The sequence below is a fragment of the Myotis lucifugus genome, unplaced genomic scaffold (genome assembly GCF_000147115.1).
Source record: "Myotis lucifugus unplaced genomic scaffold, Myoluc2.0 scaffold_39, whole genome shotgun sequence".
Taxonomy (NCBI): Eukaryota; Metazoa; Chordata; class Mammalia; order Chiroptera; family Vespertilionidae; genus Myotis; species Myotis lucifugus.
Window position 1 is genome coordinate 4,054,967 of NW_005871087.1, and position 19,542 is coordinate 4,074,508.

Genomic DNA, 19,542 nt, shown 5'->3' on the forward strand with positions numbered 1-19,542 from the left:
ACCCGGTTCCCGCCCCGTCCCAGGCCTTTACCACCCTATTGTCTGTGTCCATGGGCAATGCATATATGCATATAAGTTCTTTGGTTAATCTTTTCCGGCTCCCCCTCCCAACCCTCTTTCCTCTGAGATTCGTCAGTCTATTCCATGTTTCTATGTCTCTGATTCTATTTTGTTCATTGTGATGTTATTTATAATAGCTGAAAACTAGAAACAGCTTAGGTTCTATCAGTAAGAATGGAATAAATGATGTATGCCCATATTTGGAAAATTGTTACACAATTTAAAAGATTAAATTAGATATAGGTCACTCAGATGAAAATCTCCTCAAAAATTAATGTTAAATTGAAACAAAAACCAGTTGGGGGAAAATACAGACTGTGATACAACTTATGTTTTATATATATATATATATATATATATATATATATATATATATATATATATATAACTATGCATTCTACAGATACAAATATATGTATATAAATACATAGAAAAAACCTAGAGAGAGAAAGAGATCAAATTTCAATGTGGGACTCAGTTGTGGAGTAAAGTACTTTGGTTTGTACTGTTTATGTTTTTATAAAAATGAATTCACTTATATAATTTAAAATTTAAACAAATACATTAGTTGCTTTTAATTCCTACAGAATCAATAGATATATATTATATATATGCCTTATATATACAATTTGATTCCATCGTTGGTAAGAAATTTTTGTCCTTTTCTAAATTTCCACTTGATTTTTCTGTTTCTATTATATTTCACTCAGCACTTCCTTATCTTAAAAATATTTTTATGTATGTACATTATCACTATGATGTAGTAAGTATTAAGCAGTTTCTCATTGTTTCTAATCAATGCAAATAGTATTAAGCATCTGCTATGTGCAATGCCGGACATGGTAAAAGAGGCTGCCAATAGAGAAGTGAATAAACAGCGTTTCCTGACTTGGTAGGACTTTTATTTGTTTACTTGTTTATATTGCTCTCTAGGTCTGCTGTCTCCAAATTATCTTCATCTCACACTCAGGCTAATAAATACATTTGAATTCATAGTCCCAATAATGTGCTAATAGACTTGAGTTTATTTAAAAATTGAAAAAATAAAGCAAGAAAGAAAAGAAAATAACGTTTTGCACTTGGAGAGAACACTATAATTTAATATCCTTTTAGTTTTTTTATTTGAAAGAGACAAAAAAACATTGATTTATTGTTCCACTTATTTATACATTCATTGGTTGATTCTTGTATGTACCCTGACCGGGGAATCGAACCTGCAACCTTGGCATATCTTGATGCTGCTTTAATCAACTGAGCTATCTAGCCAGGTCTAAATTTAATATCCTTTAAAAAAAGAAATATTGGTTTAACCTTTTGTAGTTTAGTAATTTTTTAATATTAAGGCTTCTTCATTTCAATACAATACTTGTTTTTACAATATAATTAAAACTGCAAAAGAAGTTCATAGTTACACAGGCCTACCTCCAGAAACAAGGAAATCCCAAATAAACAATCTAACTTCACACCTAAAGAAAGTAGGAAAAGAAGAACAAACAAAACCCAAAGTAAACAGAAGGAAGGAAATAATTAAGATCAGAGTGGAAATAAACAAATAGAAATTTAAAAGACAATAGAAAAGATCAATGAAACTTAGAACTGTTTCTTTGAAAAGATAAACAAAATTAACAAACTTTTAGCCAAACTCATCAAGAGAAAAAGAGCCCAAATAAATGAAATCATCAATGAAAAATTAAGTTTCAGCCAACACCAGAGAAATGCAAAGAATCAGTAAAGAACTATAAGCAAGTATATGCCAACAAATCTGACAATCTAGAAGAAATGGATAGATTTCTAGAAGCATAGAACCTTTCAAGATTGAACCAGGAAGAAATAGAAAATCTATAAACCGACCAATTACTAGCAATGAAATTGCACTGTAAGTTTTAATTGCTGTCACAGCTGAAAATTTGCCTTAAAGGATCCTTAGGTGGAAAAGGAAGACGCACAGTACTGATTGATCTGTTTTTCCAAACATAAAAGTCAACTATGCAAAAATGTTTGTTGAAACTTGCCTAATAAATATCCATTCTCCCTGATAGCAACCATTTCTAGTTCTTCTTCCAGGTAGTAGGATAGCACTCCCTCTCCACAGTCTTGGAATCAGATATGCCCATGTGATTTCTTTTGGCCAAAGAAATGTACAGAAGCTTTAAGAGCTGTGCACAATTCACCAGAGCTCTCCCTCCCTCAGCCATGGTGACCACCAAGGCCTCAGGCAGTGGCTGCTGCATCAGTTTGCCGAACAGAGGCCCAGCCCACATGCAGTGAACTGCTGGGGTCCAACCCCATCGGGTCCAGGGGTCCCCAAAGGTGTGGACAGAGTCGGCGAAGAAGGAATGACACGAAGACAGCCTTCAGTTGATCAGCAGCCTAGTCAGGACCTCTAGCCAGGATCTCCAGCCAAAGTTCTGGTTAGGAATGCCAGCCAAGCTCTGGTTAGGATCTGATCAGGATCTGATGATGATCTGATGTTTATTGTCTTGTTACATCTATATTTGTACCAGCCGATTTTAATCCTGTCAATTTCTATTACAAAGGTTAGGATGTTTCTTATCTCCATTCCAGGGAGTAAAGATTATGTAGCTTAACTACCCGCCTGGCACTTAATTAAGGGGTTGTATTCCCTCCCTAACTTCAGGGAAAAATCCCCACCTGGGGAAACAACCTTTCTCACAGAGGTGACCTTGGTTAAAATACATAGCCACAAGAAGGGGAGCAAACATATTAAGAACAGTATGCCATATACGCCAGGTCCCTTGAAACATATGCTGTGTAGATGCTTCTTCCCTGCAGCGACTGTGTCAAGCAGCAAGGATGGACCGGCTCCCGGCAAATTCCCCCTTTTTTATTTTTTAAATGAACATGCAGGAAGGCTGAAAAGTAAGCCTTTGTTGTTTTGGGCCATCTAGATCTGGGAGCTTTTTATTGCAGCATACTTAGCCAACCCTGACAGAGTGGATACTGTGAATCAAGTGGCCAGTTAGTAGGCAACTGGCTCTTTGCTCCAAACCTACTCCTCTATTCTATGTTTTGTGATGCTGAGCCTAAAGATTCTACATATTTCATGCCTCCTTTTCCAGCTGGCTTCTTGTTGGCTGTGCCAATGTGGAAGGAGATTGGAAGACAGGAAGGTGGTAGTGGTGGCAGTGAGGAGGTTTCTTCTTTTTGTTTGCTCACTATTTCTGTTAGCATATCTCTCTGGGTGTGGCAGATAGTTCCAGTCTCCAGGTTTGTGTGTGTTTGTGTGTGTGTTTGTGTGTGTGTGTGTGTGTGTGTGTGTGTGCGCGCGCGCGCGCACCAGTCTCCTGTTGGCACCTCAGGAGTAGCACCTCTCCTCAGTGGTCCCAGCTCTAAGAAGTCCCTCCTTTGAGTTCTTGAACCCACCAGCACCATCCAAACAATACCTCCTCCTACCCGCCCAACCTCCCAGCCCCATCCCACAAAGATTTGTGTTTCAACTTTCCAGGGCCTCTCTTCCAAGTTTCTCTGTTCAAATAACCTGAACCCCATCTATTTGTTCCCCACACCGTAGAGGTCATAGTTCATTCCTGGAGTTACTATCTCTGAGTTATCTCAATAACTATTTTCTAGTTTTTCAGTCCCAGAAATCAGTTAAACTAATCCCCCCATATTAGATTCTCTCTGTTAACATACTATTGCAATTTCTGTTTTCCTGTTTGTACCCCAAATACTACACTGAGAAACATTTTTATATATGAGAGAATTGAGCTTGGTCACTCCTTTACTCATTTTGCCCCACATTTCTCCCAATCTTTCATGACAAAAGGAAGACGTGGACCACTGGTCATCTCTTCTTGTCTTTTCTATGAAGGAAATTGCTCAGGCCCATAATGTTTATGGAACAAGTGGACATTTCAGACCTGTGCCTTTGATTTCTAAACAATTCCAATACCAGAAATCATCAAACATGGTTCAACTGACCATTTGCCCCTATTGAAGACACCAGCCAAGTAATGAAAAGAAAGTTTTCACCTGTCAATGTACATGGACAGAAAAGAGTTTGACTTAATGACAAAAAAATTCTATGGGTGTAGGTGGGCAAAGGGAGAATGAGAACATCTGTAATAGCGTCAACAATAAAAATAAAGTTAAAATGTTTTCAAATAACAAGGAATTCTGATTCACAGCAGAAGACACAGCCAAGCTGCCTGCAGTGGGAGTGTTTCCCCGCCCTTTGTTGCATAGGTATAGCCAACAAGAGGATCCCCCTTTTCTCCATCAAGTTTGCTGTTGACTATTCTTGGCCTGATTCCCAAAATGCAGTCTCACTTATATAATATAGAGAGTAAGTTTGATTTTTTTAACCAGCATCTGATAGCATAGCTATTAAAAAGCCACTGAACAGGAAATTGAAGCTAAGAACACTAACAAGTGGCTTGTTAGTGAAGAATGTCCTGACTGAAGTAAGGAGCAGGCTTGTCACTTTTTACCCCATCCTCTGAGGATAATAAGTAAGGAGGACAAAATGAGTGCAGCCCTCCTGGGTCTCCCCTTAAGAGTTTAAAAGCAAAATATTGATTTTGAGTTACCCTGCTTCAACTCAGCTTTGCTCTCATGATATTTTTATTCCCTTGTAGATTCCTGGGTCCATTTGTTGCAGATTTTAAAAAGTAAATCACTGGTGAATCTGTGGTGTGTCCATGTAACATTTCTGCACCTAAAAATATGGTCAATTGACACCTTAAAGGTTTCCGAGCAGCTCTAACTCTTAGTGACATCTCCAGTTGCATCCCCAGTATGTTCAAAACAGATAAAGTGGATGCATTGATTTTACTTGTATAAAACCCTTGACAAAATCTCTTTGTGGCCATCTAACAGTCTCTTGATGATTTAGAAAGGATTTGCTATGACACAAATGTGATCCTTCCACTCTTTTCCATTTTGTTTTTCAACTAAGTCCACAGTGAATTTCCTGAGGAAATTCAACCAGGAGCAGAAAATTCTTAGGTATGCAATGCTAGCCATAGAATCTTTAATATTAAGAGACAACCCTAGAATTGTGATTCAGATTATTATCAAGAGCCTTGGATTAGATTTTAAGATTCTTAATTCTAGCTAGTACTTTAAGTTTTCAGCTGCTGTGGAGAAAATGTGTTGACTCAATTATGACTAGTGAGAGCTGGAACAAAAGCGTACTAACATTCACTCTAAGTGAAATTTAGACACTCTTATGGGTTTCTTGGGAAGAGATGAAAAAAGTTTACACTAGAAAAGAAATCTAAATTCTGAATCTTCATTTGAATTTCTCAAAAAGAATTTTGTGACTTTATTAATAGATATATAAGTATCAAAGGAATGAACTCCTTTCTTTTCTGGATTCCTCTGTGCAAATGAGGAGCCATTTCTAACAAAATAGATATCAAAATCTTCAACTGCAAAAGGAGGTTTTAGTCTCCAAAATGCTTTGATATAAATCCAAAATGTGGAAGGTTCCTCTTGCCTGTGTTGTAGAGATGCTAGTGACCTTGATTAATGTACTTTCCCTCCAGCTGTTTATATCTCTGGATTTTCCTCATAAAATGAATGTCACCATATTCCTATGAGACAAAAATTTCTCCATGGAGATGCTGCTTAAGTAAAGGTAAAATCCATTTTGCCAATAACACATATTAAGACATTTATGCAAGGAGCTGTAATAAAGAGACGAACAAGACACAGATCACAGTGAGATACAAGCAAAGAAATCAATGGTCAAAATGCAAAAGACATGAGAACCAGAGGAGACGCCTAACTAATTCAGCCATGGGAGAGGGTAGGGGATGTCAGAAGAAGCCTTTAAAAAAGGTGACCAAATTTTTTTTTATTGATTTCCGAGAGGAAGGGAGAGGGAGAGAGATAGAGACATCAATGATGAGAGAGACTCATTGATCGGCTGCCTCCTGCGTGCCCCTCACTGAGGATCAACCCCAAAACATAGGCATATGCTCTTGACTGGAATTGAACCAGGGACCTTCATTCTGCAGGCCGATACTCTATCCACTGAGCCAACCCGGCTAGGGCAAGGTGATCAAATACTGAAGCCAAATATTGAATAGTGAGTACAAAGGACTCCACCAAATGGGAAGAAGATGTGTTAGTTCTGTAGGGCTGCCATAACAAAGTACCAGAGACTGGTGGCTGCGTACAATAGGAATTTATTGTCTCACAGTTCTGGAAGCCAGAATTCCAAAATCAAGGTGTTAGCAAAGCCATGATCCCTCTGAAGGTACTAAAGATTTATTTCAAGGCTCCCTCCTGGCTTGTGGCAGCATCATTCCAATCTTCACAAGATGCTCTCCCTGTCTGCATGTCTGTGTCCATATTCCCCTTTGTATAAGAACACTAGTCATATAGGATGAGGGGTCCATCATACTCTAGTATGATCTCATCTTAACTAAGTATATCTGCAATAAACCCATGTCCAAATAAGGTCACCTTCTGAGACAGTGTGGTTAGGACTTAAACATATGAATTGGGGTGGGAGGAGGGAACACATTCAATGTACAACAGAGAGAGAAGGGCCAGAGAGGCCAAGTCAATGCCTGTGCAGTTGCTGAGAGAGGACTTTGAGGTGGGGATGAAGGGTTTGCTGGGAAGAGCAGGAGAAAATAAGGAGAGCGCTGACAATCAGATCACAGAGAGCCTTGGGGGCCAACCAAACACTTTGGCTCTCGTACCCTGAAGATCATAGGAAGCCACTGGAGAACATGAATCGGAGAGTGACATAGTCAAGACTGTGGTTTAAGAAGAGCTCTCTGGAGGACTAAGAAGGCTGAGTCTGATGAAGTAAGACTCTGCTGATACAATCCTCCTAAAAGAAAAAATAGTAGCCCGTGACTATCTTATAAACTACTTCATCATCTAATGATTTCATTAATAACTTATTTCCATAGTCAAGACTGTGGTTTAAGAAGAGCTCTCTGGCATCAGTACAGAGGATGAACTGAAGGGGGCAAAACTGAGACTTCAGAGCCATTAGAAGTTAAAGGAAAAAATAGTAGCCCGTGACTATCTTATAAACTACTTCATCATCTAATGATTTCATTAATAACTTATTTCCTTATTAAGGCTAATTACCTAGAAAGTGGATTCCTCTCATATTCAGGATCACTGAGGTCTTACTATGTACCTTTTATGGAATGGTACTAGTTTATGAGGACATGTATCATGGTTTAGACACCGATATCTACCTCATAGATATGTCATAGATATCGATGTCTAAATTATGTAGCACATAAACATGTTGAGAAGGTAATGTTATATAAAGTAAACAAATAGAGAACCAACCAAATTAGAAAGAAAATAAAAGTCAAACACCAAAAAAGTATGTGTTGCTAAAAGTAAAAATTGCAAGAAAGCCTTCTGGAGGAGGTGGTACTTTGCATTGGTCTTAAAAGATATGCCCGGCTGGCATGGCTCAGTGGTTGAGCATTGACCTATGAACTAGGAGGTCACGGTTCGATTCCCAGTCAGGGCACATGCCTGGGTTACGGGCTCAATCCCCAGTGGGGGATGTGCAGAAGGCAGCCAATCGATGATTCTCTCTCATCATTGATGTTTCTTTCTCTCCCTTTCCATTTCTTTCTGAAATCAATTAAAAATATATTTTTTAAAAGATAAGAATTTAGGAAAGATAAGAATCAACTGAGCTTGTGTTTTGAGCTCTTGTTTCAAAACAAGTTATTGCTCTCATCAACTACCAGGGGATGGACTAAGAACTCCTTAACAATGATTGGATTGGGAATGGAAGAGTAATAATAGGCATGCTTTGCAAAAATTTTTATTTTTAAAAAAGTTTTGAATTTTCGTAACTCCACTCTAATAGCAGTAACTAGCTATTCTCTGGAGACAAACAGGAATCTTCTCCCCAAAATATATACAGCATTGAATGTCAGCAAGTAAACTGTGTCAATGCATTGCTGAGCCATCCTAACATGTTCTTAATCCAAAGAGAAAGTGATTCATCTTTGCCCTTTAGGAAATGGGAGCAATTGTCATATTGTGAAATCTTGGCAAAGGTTTCCTCATCACAATAGGTGAAGGGGAAAAAGCTGCATTAGGTACCATCTGTCAAACATAAATTTTTCAAATGAGTGGTGACCCCAGAAAAACATTCGCAGTGAAAAGTGGACAATATATTTTATGTGCATAATTCTGTTAGGAGGAGGTGTCTTCTCATAGTTGATTATCCTTCTTTCTTAATGACATTGACAAACTTTATACTCTCCTATGTATCCTACTACTTCCTTTGGGGATTATTAAGATTAAAATGCTTTGATGACTTTATAACTCTTTGTTTTCTTAACACATGACTCAGTTATCATTAAATAATTAATAAATCTTTCTTTGTACTCACTGTTCAATATTTAGCTTCAGTATCTGATCACCTTGCCCTAGCTGGTTTGGCTCAGTGGATAGAGTGCCGGCCTTCAGTGGATCACAATATGGTTTCTTTCTTTACAATATAAACCTAAAGGAAAGTGAATCTATCAGTTAGGATGCTTTTAGCTACAAGCCATAGAACTAAAGAGACTTTATGGCATGTAATCAGACAACATCTTGACTTGGGTCTCCTACTCTCTTGTTAAAATGTATTCCACGTGGAAACTCTTCCTTCTGCCCCTGGATGAAAATTCAGGCACTCAAGCAGTTCAATTATTTTACTAATAACATAGGAATGCATGAATGAATGAATGAATGAATGTACTTATTTTAAGTTGGAAAACTTGTCTAAGCTCAGTAATTATTTGTAGTCCCATGTAACAATCATAAATGTGAACGTGATTTTAAGTTAAAACACTCTCCTTGATTTTGGGGGGATTCTGAAGACAGGAAGCTATGAAAGTGTAGCATGGTGGCTACAAGAGCATGGACTTTGGACCAGACTGTCTGCATTTGAATTTAGATTCCATCATTTATGACCAGGGCTCATCTTGGGGAATTACTTGATCTTTCTGTACCTCAGTTCCTGATTTGTAAAGTGGAATAATAACAGTTACCCATCTTGTGATGAGGATTAAATGATTCTGTACATGAAAGTACTTAGAGCAACAGTGCCTCACACATTGCAAGCACCGGATAGATATCTGTTATCTGCATCTTGCCTGATATATGTTTTCTTATGGTAACGTTAAGAAAAAATGAAATAGTACTTACCTTATGCCTCTATCAGAAGTGGGAAGTATACAGTGCCTCAGAAAATAAAGACTATTCCTGCACAATGAATCTGTTTCATAGAAATAGACGATACCACTGTGAACAATTCACAGTAAGAGCTTTAACCAAAGTACAAAATAATGGTGGAAAATTGTTATCTAAAGAAAGGATTGGGATTTCCACAAGAGTGTTTTTTTTTAATTCAAGCAATATAATTGGTCTTCATATAAAGTGGAGTAATACATGAAGAGAAAAGGAAATAGCAATAACTCTGCTTCCTTGATTTACTGTATCTGACTGGCTCTTATAAACAATTAGTTTGGTCACCGTGAATTTAGGCTTCAATTTCAGGACAAGTCTAAGAAGTACCAGAAAAGAAAAAAAAAAGATAGCTGACTGGATGAGACAAACTGAACTAAAAATTCCAAATATTAGAAAATCCAACTGTAGACCTATATAATTTTGACATTATTATAATAGCAAGTTATTAAAAAACTGTAAAATGAATAATCACATTTTTAAACAATCAATTTAGTGATATAATAAATATTAAATAGGCTTTCGAGAAAGATGGCCCACGTTTACAGAACACCTCTTTCCACAAACAAACAAAAAATAAAAGACATAAGACTCAAAGCAAAGGCTAGCCATGCTAAAACAAAAGAGAAAGTACTGTAACCTAATACTATAAACTGTGTTAAAAATCAACCAGAGCCCTGGTCAGGTTGCTCAGTTGGTTGGAGCATCATCCTGTACACCAAAAGGTTTAGGGTTCGATCCCTGGTCAGGGTTCATATGGGAGGCAATGGACTCATGTTTCTCTCTCACATTGATGTTTCTATCTGTCTCTCCCTACCCCCCTTCCTCTCTGAAATCAATAAAAACATATTTGGGGGGGAAAAAAGAAAGTTTTTTAAAGGAAATTTAAAGTGCGACTCTAGTGACCACACCAATGATAAGAAGGTGAACAACCTTATTACTGATAATGGAGAAAATTTTAATGGTCTGGATAGAGGTTCAAACCAGCCCCAACATTCCCTTAAGACAGAGCCTAATCCAGAACAAGGTAGTAACTCTCTTCAATGCTACGGAGATTGAGAGAGGTGAGGAAGCTGCAGAAGCAAAGTTTGAAGCCAGCAGAGGTTGGCTCATGAAGTTTAAGGAGAGAAGTCATTTCAATAACATAAAAATAAAAGGTGAAGCAGCGAGTGCTGATGTAGAAGCTGCAGCAGTTACCCCGAGAATCAAGCTAAGATAACAAATGAAGGAGGTTACACTAAACAGATTTTCAATGCAGACAAAACAGCCTTATATTACAAGAAGATGGCATCTAGGACTTTCATAGCTAGAAAGGAGAAGTCAATGCCTGGTTCAAAGCTTGTTAGGGGCTAACGCGGCTGGTGACTTCGAGTCCAGTGGTTATTTACCATTCTGAAGATCCTAGGGCCCTTAAGAATTATGCTAAAACGACTCTGCCTGTGCTCTGTAAATGGAACAACAAAGCCTGGATGAGAGCACATCTGTTTACAACATAGTTGCTGAATATTTCAAACCCACTATTGAGACCTGCTACTCAGAAAAGAAAAAAAAATTCCTTTCAAAATATTACTACTGAAGTAGCCCAAAATTTCAAAATATAACTAACATTGTTTTAAAATCTATAGTCTGACCTCTATGACCCAGAAACCTCACTCCTGTGTGTACAGGCTTGACAGAAATGCAATACAGATGTTCACCAAGGAACATAGTCAAAAATATTTATACCAGCTTTATACATAATAACCCAAACTGGAAACAACCCAAATATTGTCTCCATCAGTAGTAGAATATATGTTCTCACAATGGGATATTACACAACAAGGAGAACACACAAATGCAATTAGGCACAACAGTATGAGTGAATATCTCAATGAATGAAAGATCCAGACACAAAGAACACACTGTAAGATTTCATTTATATAAAATTCAAAAATCACAAAAGTGAGATCAAACTGAAATAGAGATCTCAACATACCACTTAATTGAGCTCTCAGGTCCTTTCTCCCACCTTATACCCCCTTATCCTCCCTTTTAACCTTTTTGAGTCTATTGACTCAACTACACATTTTCTTTTTAAATATACTTTTATTGATTTCAGAGAGGATGGAAGAGAAAAAAAAAAGAGAGATAGAAACATCAATGATGAGAGAGAATCATTGATTGGCTGCCTCCCACACACCCCCCACTAGGGTTCGAGCCCAAACCTGGGCTGGTACCCTTGACTGGAATCAAACTCACGACCCTTCAGTCCACAAGCCAATGCTCTATCCACTGAGCCAAACCAGCTAGAGCCACACTTTTCTCAGTTTAGTGTGGGGATTAAGCCCACAGTGGATTTATATCCTATCTCTGCAACTTGGTAGTGGCCTAACTTAAAGTAACTTACCTTTCTGTGCCTCGGTTTAGTCATCTGTAAAATGTTGCTAATAAGTGATAGTTCTGCCTGGCTGCTGTGGCTCAATGGTTGAGCGTTGGCCCATGAACCAAGAGGTCACTGGTTCGATTCCCAGTCAGGGCACATGCCTGGGTTGGGAGCTCGATCCTCAGTAGAGTGCCTGCAGGAAGCAGCTGGTCCATGTTTCTATCTCTCCCTCTCCTTTCCTCTCTCTCTAAAATCAATAAAATAAAATATTTTTAAAAATTATAATTCTGCCTTAGCCCGTTTGGCTCAATGGATAGAGCGTTGACCTGGGGACTGAAGGGTCCTGGGTTTGATTCTGGTCAAGGGCACATGCCTGGATTGCGGGCTCTACCCACAGTAGGGGGCATGTAGGAGGCAGTCAATCAATGATTCTCTCTCATAATTGAGGTTTCTCTCTCTCCTTTCCTTTCTGAAATCAATAAAAATAGATTTTAAAAAAATTGTAGCTCCTACCTCATCTGGTTGTTGTGAGGAGTAAATGAACTGAGACCTGTACAACATTGAGAGTAGAGAGCTCTTTGGATGACATGTGCTTACAATAATTCTATGACCCGTCTTTTAATTTATGGAAATTCAGATGCATTCTGCAACCAATGGTGTCTTACAATCACTGTTCCTCAAATGGCAAGTGTGACATGGTTGTTACCACCTGTGCTTACAGCCTTTACTTTCTTCATGTGTGTGTGAGTGAAATATGAAATAATTTGTCCAAATAAGCAATTCCTTCAATAGCACAAAATTAAAATTTTAGAAGGAAGCTTTTCCCCCCTTAGTGAACATGTTAAAGGATGGCTTCTTTGATTTGAGGCAATGTCCTTATGAAATACCTCATGAAGTTGCTGTCCGAAGCTTTCCAGCAATATTCTATTTTTAAACTATTCCCATGCATTATTTGATTTTTTAAATTATCTTTAAAAGCCCATCATTTCAAAGTAGGTATTTTCCAATGATCTTTCAAGTGTCCCTAGGAATTGGGCAATTGAAAGACTTCCCAGGGATGCACTGCACTGTGACCAGATGCTCAGCTATCACCTGCTTCCTTCTGCTCCTAAAATGCCCTTTCTCCCTCTCCACTGCCAATCCCAGGGCACCAGCAAACACAGAACCCAGGCAAAGGGTATTCCTTCAGGTCTTCTGCCTGCCACCTCCCCATTCCCATCTGAGCTCAAATATCAATTCTTCAGAAAGACCTCCATCAACCCCCAAATCCATGAGCCCAATGATTCTCCAACTTCTCTGCTTACTGGAATTATCTAGAGGTCTTTAAACCATACTGATGCCTGGGTCTCATGCTCAGAAATTCTGATTCAGTTGTCCCAGGATGCTCCTTGGGCATGGGCATTTCTAAGAATTCCCCAGAGATGCTAACCTGCAGCCAAGATTGGGAACCATTGCATTCTCCTGTTTGGTGATGTTCTGATATTATTCTCTTGATTGATGATTTGAATTGTTGTCTGTATCTCCCACTAGCTCTCCAGAACATGGAGTCTTGTCCTTGTCAGCATCGGGGATCCTGTATCCCAGCTACCCCGCACCCTGCTAAGAGCTGAGCCTCACTGCACGACTTCTCAAAGGGAAGAGTAGGCAGGCAGCTTAGGCTTATTCAAGAAGTGCCCTTGAGCCTGGAGGGAATTCAGAAAGTACTTCAGGTCGGGTCCCTCCTTGGGCCTTTTGCAACGCGCGATTCCTGGCTCTCTTACCCAACCGCATCCCCGCCCCTAGCTTCGGAGCCTAGTGGGATGTTAATGGAGATGACTGTCCCCTCCAGGTCCTCCTTTGATCAGCAAGGGGCCTGTCTAGCAGATCGCTCCCCCGCCCACGAGCCCCAGGAGCACAGGGCAGGGTCTGAGAGCTTGTTTACCTGCTTCTGGGGTCTCGGAGGACAAACAATGAGGGTCGCAAAGAAAGGAAAACTCCCACAGGGAGGCCCCCAGGGGTTCCGCACACGTGAAGCAAGGGGGCGCTGCGCCTTTTGCGGCGCTAACCTCTCCTCCCGCGGGGCGCTTGCGGGGCGCAGAGCAGCTGGCGACCAGCCTCCAGAGAGGACCGCGGCGCAGCTGCAGGGAAAGCCCCCAAGCACCCATAGAAGCTATTGCAGCTTTTCCCGCCAATTGTGCCCCCACCCCGGATGTGCTGAGCCAGCAAAAACTCCGAAGTTTCCTGGAACCGACTTCAAGATGTATTTTAAATGTTGAACAGGGTGTTGAACAGTGTGTATAACGCCGTGCAATGGGTGGAGGGACCGATGAGGAGATTCAGGTGCATATACTTACTTGCTGGTGCAAACATTTAATAAGCCCCGGAAGTGCTCACGAGAAATTAATCGTGGTTGCTTGCGGGCTGAGGCGCAAGACGTTGCATCCTGGTGGCTTTTGAGTTTGTAAAGCCTATGCAATATGTAAACATGTTTTTAAGTGCCTATGATTTTCTGATATTTTCTATTGGATGGTGTTATATATCATATGTTCTATTGTAAAAGATGCATTTGTTATTATTCCATGTAGCACCACACGATATATTGTATAGCACACAGATATCTCTGGCTGGTGGAGTCCAAGTATAAATTAGCCTCTGCCTTTGACCTCAAGTACAGAGAGCAAGACTCGCGCGTGAAAAGGCAAAGAGGTAGGACCAGCGGAACTATGAGGGCACCCTCCACCCCATATATTTTCACTGAGGACAACAGAGCAGTTGTGGGGAATGGGGCGGAGGGAAACTGGGACGCGGGACTAGACGAGCGCAACCCGAGCAACCCGAGCGCATTGGGAGTTCTAACCCCGCGGCGGGCAACGCCGGGGACCCACGCCCGGAGAGACCCTGGCCCGGGGGCGGACGCCTCGGTTCCAGCCCCGGCCTGGATTGGCACTCTTTTGCTCAGGCCTCCTGCCAGGGTGTGACCGGGATGATCGTGCGTCACGATGGGGACCTTCGCTGCGCGCTCGGAGCCCCGCAAGACTCCCTAGAGGAGGACCTGGCTCCTCTGATGGCGAGCGCGCGGCACCGAGGACGCGGCCGCAGAGGCCGGAGCGCCTTGGAGGAGCGATCCAGGGCACTGTCACACGTTCCTGTCTGTCCATCCCCATCCAAAGGCTTCCAGCGCCTGCCTGGGCGGGGGAAAGAGCCCTCAGGTCCTCCAACCCCCGCCCTGGGGCGCGTGGACGGGCCAGGAAGCCGGGAAGAGAAAGGGAAAGCCCGCGGGCAGCTGGTGGAGAGCTGGCTGTTGCTTCGCCGCGGCTCCCTCCGCCCAGCGCCCATTGATAAAAGTTCAGGGCCGGGAGGCCCCAGTTTCCTATTAAAGGTTTTAAAGTTCCAGGGAGAGGTCGCCGCCGCCCCAGCTTCCGGGTCCGCTGGGACTTGCTGCCTTCAAATTGTATGCCCTCCTGCGAATTTACCTCCCCCAGCCTGGGTTTTCCTATCTGTAAAACGGAGATGATTTAAAAGTACCTTCGGATCAGCTCTAGCTTGTGGAGAGGTCTTCCCCCCCCATCCCCCCCCCCCGCCTCCACATTATGGTTATCCCAAGCAAGAATGACCAACGCGAACCCAGGACTAAGATTTTAGAAGTCAGCGTCCTCCAAAGAGACTCATTGTAAAGCTCCAGCGGCTGCGATGGCACCCAACGCAGCCACGGTCTCCATTCTAGCACCTACCTGGGAGCCTTCCCAGGTATAGACAACCACTCACTCCAGCCCATTCACACGTACTTAACCCTTCCACCCAGGGCCCCAAGAGCAGGCCGCCCTTCAAACTCCCGGGCTACCATTTTCAGCTGGTGCCCGTGGACAGGGCCTTCACTTCTCCAGGCATCTCTTCACTCTCCTGAGAAATGGATGCTAACGTTTTAGGGTGCTGGTTTGGGAAGATCGCACAGCTAAAGGAAAGAACCCGGCCTATATAGTCAGCTGCTGCTTTTATTATTTCCCTCCTTTGGCTGTGGATTCCAGGATGAACTCTTTTTGGGGGGGAGGGAGGTCGGCCTCAAATGAATGGAGAGACGATCCCAGCTGCTCTCTGCTCCCCGGAGAGCCTGCTGGCCTGTGCGCCCCTCACAATCTGTGGGAGGAGGGGGTTCCTCCCGGCCCCTGCGGAGTGGGTAAGCAGTCCTGGGAGACCCGGGCTGGCGGGCCTCCTCGAGATTTCCCTGAACAACGACCCTCCACGGCTGATCTTGCTCTGCCCGGGTCCTGTCAGTTTTCAGAAGCTGCCCCTGACGATCCAGATGGGACTCCCGGGTCAGGGTGCCTTCTCCCGGATCGAGAGCCCTGCGGGGGGGCTTCCGACTATTCACTTCACTTGGTCAACGTCAAGCGTTTAACCTCGTAGGGAGAAGAACAAAACCTGAGCTAAATACCCTATTTTCTGCCTTTGACTGGTAACCGCCGGAAAGGCAGAATCCCAGCGGGAGGCGGGAGGGCGGAGAGGCCTGGGAAAAACAGAATGCTAATGGCAGCCTGCAGGGGGCGGAAGGGGCTCCGGGGTGGGGGCACCCGGCCGCCTCCCTTTGAAATGCACCTTCCCAGCCGCGCTCAAGGGGAGGGCACTGGATTCCCTTCCCTGCTGGAGAAGGAGAAAGAAGCTGATGGAACACTAGGGTCTACTTCTCAGGGTCTAACGGACTCGCTCCAGCTTCCTCCTTCTAGTTCGTGTTGCCTTTGACCTGTTTGCTTCTGGCCTCCCCACGTCAGATTGGACATATCTGGGTTCCTCATTTAATCCCATTATCTAACAAGAAGGGCAAAAAAGTGAGCCCTATGGAAGTGTGATGGTGGGACTAGAAAAGACTGGAGACCTTCCTCTGTGCCAGGTGTTGTTCCAATTGATGTTCTGTATGCTGTTATGGCCTTGGGCATCAGGGACAGAGATGTTAAGGAGCTTACCCAGACCCACAAAACTAATGAAGGAGAGCCTCAAATACATACAATCCTGCCTACAACCTTCACTTTTCTCTTGGGGGGGGGGGGTCTGAAAAGAGAGTTTAAGGGATGATCTTTTTGATATCTATCATGTTGACTTTCCTTCCTTCCTTCCTCCTTTCCCTTTCATTCTCTCATCCTTGGTTATCTCATGGGTTTCATTCCTTCTGCTGAGTAATTCCTCAACCCAGACTTCCCCCTTTCCTCCCTTCTCACACAGGACCTGGATCTGAGATTCCAGCTCCCTGTCATACTGAAGCCTTGGTCAACAGGGTTGGATTCTGTCCACCTGTTGTGTGTACCTCCCGCCCCACCTGTATCCTAAGGGTGCCTTCCGTTTAAACATTAATTTCAAAGGCTCTGCCAGTTCTGATAGCGATGTGCAAGTGGTATGCGTTCTGGATGATATTTCTTCTTGGTTACATGGTGGTCACTCCCATTAGCAGCTGCACTGCAACCCCAGCACTCGCTTTTCTATTTTCCCCTGGGAAAATGTCACCACTGACATACACACAAAAAGCCATGCTATAATGTAAGAACGTGGGGTTAGGAAAGGTCTAAAAGAGATTTTTTAAATCTTAAAAAGTATTAAAAAAAACACAATGAAAATGCCCATTCCATTAACTTATGAAAATCTGTTTCCTTTTCTGTTCACTCCAGTCTTCATGGTTAGAAAGCCTGACACCCAACACTGTCCGTGGGCTATTTCAGCTGTTCTAAAATGTATTAACCCCTTACTTTCAATGAACAGCCGAGCAGCTAAGCGGCAGGCCTTTCAAGGTGCAAAGTAAGCAAGACAGGTGAGCCCAGCATAACTCTTTCATATTTTAATGAGCAACATTTAGCCAAACATTCCCATAATTTACTTTTGAGAGTAATTCACTTTGTTTGCTTCTTGTGGCTTTTCTTGTTATTTATGGGCTCTATGTACTTCCATTAAAATGATGATGATGATGATGATGATGATGATAATCAGTTAAATCCAGGAATTCCTTTGCAGTTTCAAAACTACTTTCATAAAAAATTCTTGATTCTTGTTAAGAAAAGTTCATTTATTTTTTTAAATAAGCAACTTTTGGTATGTTTATTATCTTTCATTCCAGGATTCCCCCACCTCCTCATATTTTAACAGTGAGCAACAATTGCACTCAGCATTCTAAAACTAAGAATTGATAACTAAGATCATTTAAATTGGTCTTTTTTGTTTGGAAAAAAAATACAGTGGATTTAATATAACCCTTCGCCTCACACATTCGTGGGCCTGGTGACTTTTTTTATTTAAGCAGGTGATCAGTCCATTTTAGTGTCACGGTGACATATAAATGCTTATAAAAGTGAAACTGTGCTGATGGGAGTATCTTGCTGTTGTCAGCAGAATCAACATTACTTGTCCTTACCAAAAATGTTTTATCTTATGGGACATTTTCTTTCTTTCTTTCAAGAAAAAAAAGTGAAACTTGAACAACCTTACGGTGATGAAAGCTCCCTCCCCCTTCGGAAAGCACAGTGGAGGTGGCAGATCTGGCCATCAGAGAACAAAGGGCCAAAGAGTGAACCCGAGATGGTGAAATAAAATGTAACGTCAACAAAGAAAAGGCCATAGATAAATAGTAAAAGGACCAACTCACCACAAAAAACCCATTGACGTTTTCCCAGAGTCCAGGCGAAGCGCTGGTGACCGGTTAATGTTGGAATGTTTTCCTAGGGTTAAAAGGAGAACCGGCAGCAAGTCTGCTCAGAGTTTACAAAGTGTTTGAATAACACGGACAGTGTTTGGATAACACATTTTTAGTGGGGGTGAAAATAATAGAATTTACTGGGACATTTATATAGGCCCCCTTGGTTGTGGGGGGGGGGGGCTGGGAGGGATATAAACTATATATCATTGCACTCATCTATAACTCACCACTGTAGTTTTTCCATACATGTATATATGTATTTGATGTGTAATAGTCCTGTAACAGCCAAATGCTTCTCAGTTTTGCTTTTAAAAGAGGAATGCCCTCACAGTAGTTACCTTTAAGGGAGGTGGGTTGGGGAGGGGGAGTAAAGAGTTCACCTGGCCAGGTTGGTGCAATCCACTTTGTGCTATCAGGGTGAGACAGTGGCATAAGTTGGGATTCTTGCTTGAGACAACAGCAGAGATTCTTAATGGGCTCACACACAGGCATGGCCTTGGCCTCATTGTAGCCCCCAGAGGGTCCTGCTTGCTCCATCCCAGGCTGAGAGGTGCACGATGTGAGTTAATCCAGCCAGCATTTGGGTCTGGGGCTCCAAGGGGTCTCCCCGTTTCCTCCGCAGTGTTGATGTTTTTGTTCAATGTATTCCACTACACTGTCAGTGGAGCCACATAAAACCAGGCACCTTTCCATAAATGTCTCATTTGGATTTCATGAAGCTTGGGGTGTAATTGAAATCAAACAGCAAACGGGCTGGAGGGCCCTGTGTTTTGCCCACCCAGTCTAAGGAGGGTGCTGCACGCCTGACACGTTCCCTGAAGCCACTGCCTTCCATTTCTTTTCTATTTCTCTTCTGGAAAAGAGTGTTGGGTTTTTTGTTGTTGTTGTTGTTGTTGTTGTTGTTGTTTTGGAACACATGAACATAATGTTCATGTCTCTTTCCTTGGTTATAAGTAAAACTGAGCCAGCCAAAGGAGAGCCCATTCCAAGGAGGAGAGCATAGATTTGCTCACCTACAACTCCGTAGGCACTGAGACTTGTATATCCTATCTGTAATGATTCAAATGTAATTAGTTAATTAACACAGAAGAACCGTTAAATGAGATTTCTTTATCTTGATGCAGTCAGAAAAAAATCTTTAGCTGAAACAGTCCTTTTCATTATGTTTTTTTAAAGGTATTTGTAATATCTGCCTATAAAGTGTGATCTAAATCATGCATATATTTTTCATGTTCTGAAAAGCCTGAGTTCCTGGACAGTTTTGTAGAGCCTG

The 19,542-nt window shown here is 42.0% G+C and overlaps 1 non-coding gene across 1 annotated transcript; it reads left to right on the forward strand.

Annotated features, from left to right (window-relative positions):
* The first annotated feature begins 6,814 nt into the window (after window positions 1–6,814).
* On the forward strand, window positions 6,815–6,910 carry LOC111825773. The gene has a single exon (XR_002828960.1).
* Window positions 6,911–19,542: the final 12,632 nt, after the last annotated feature.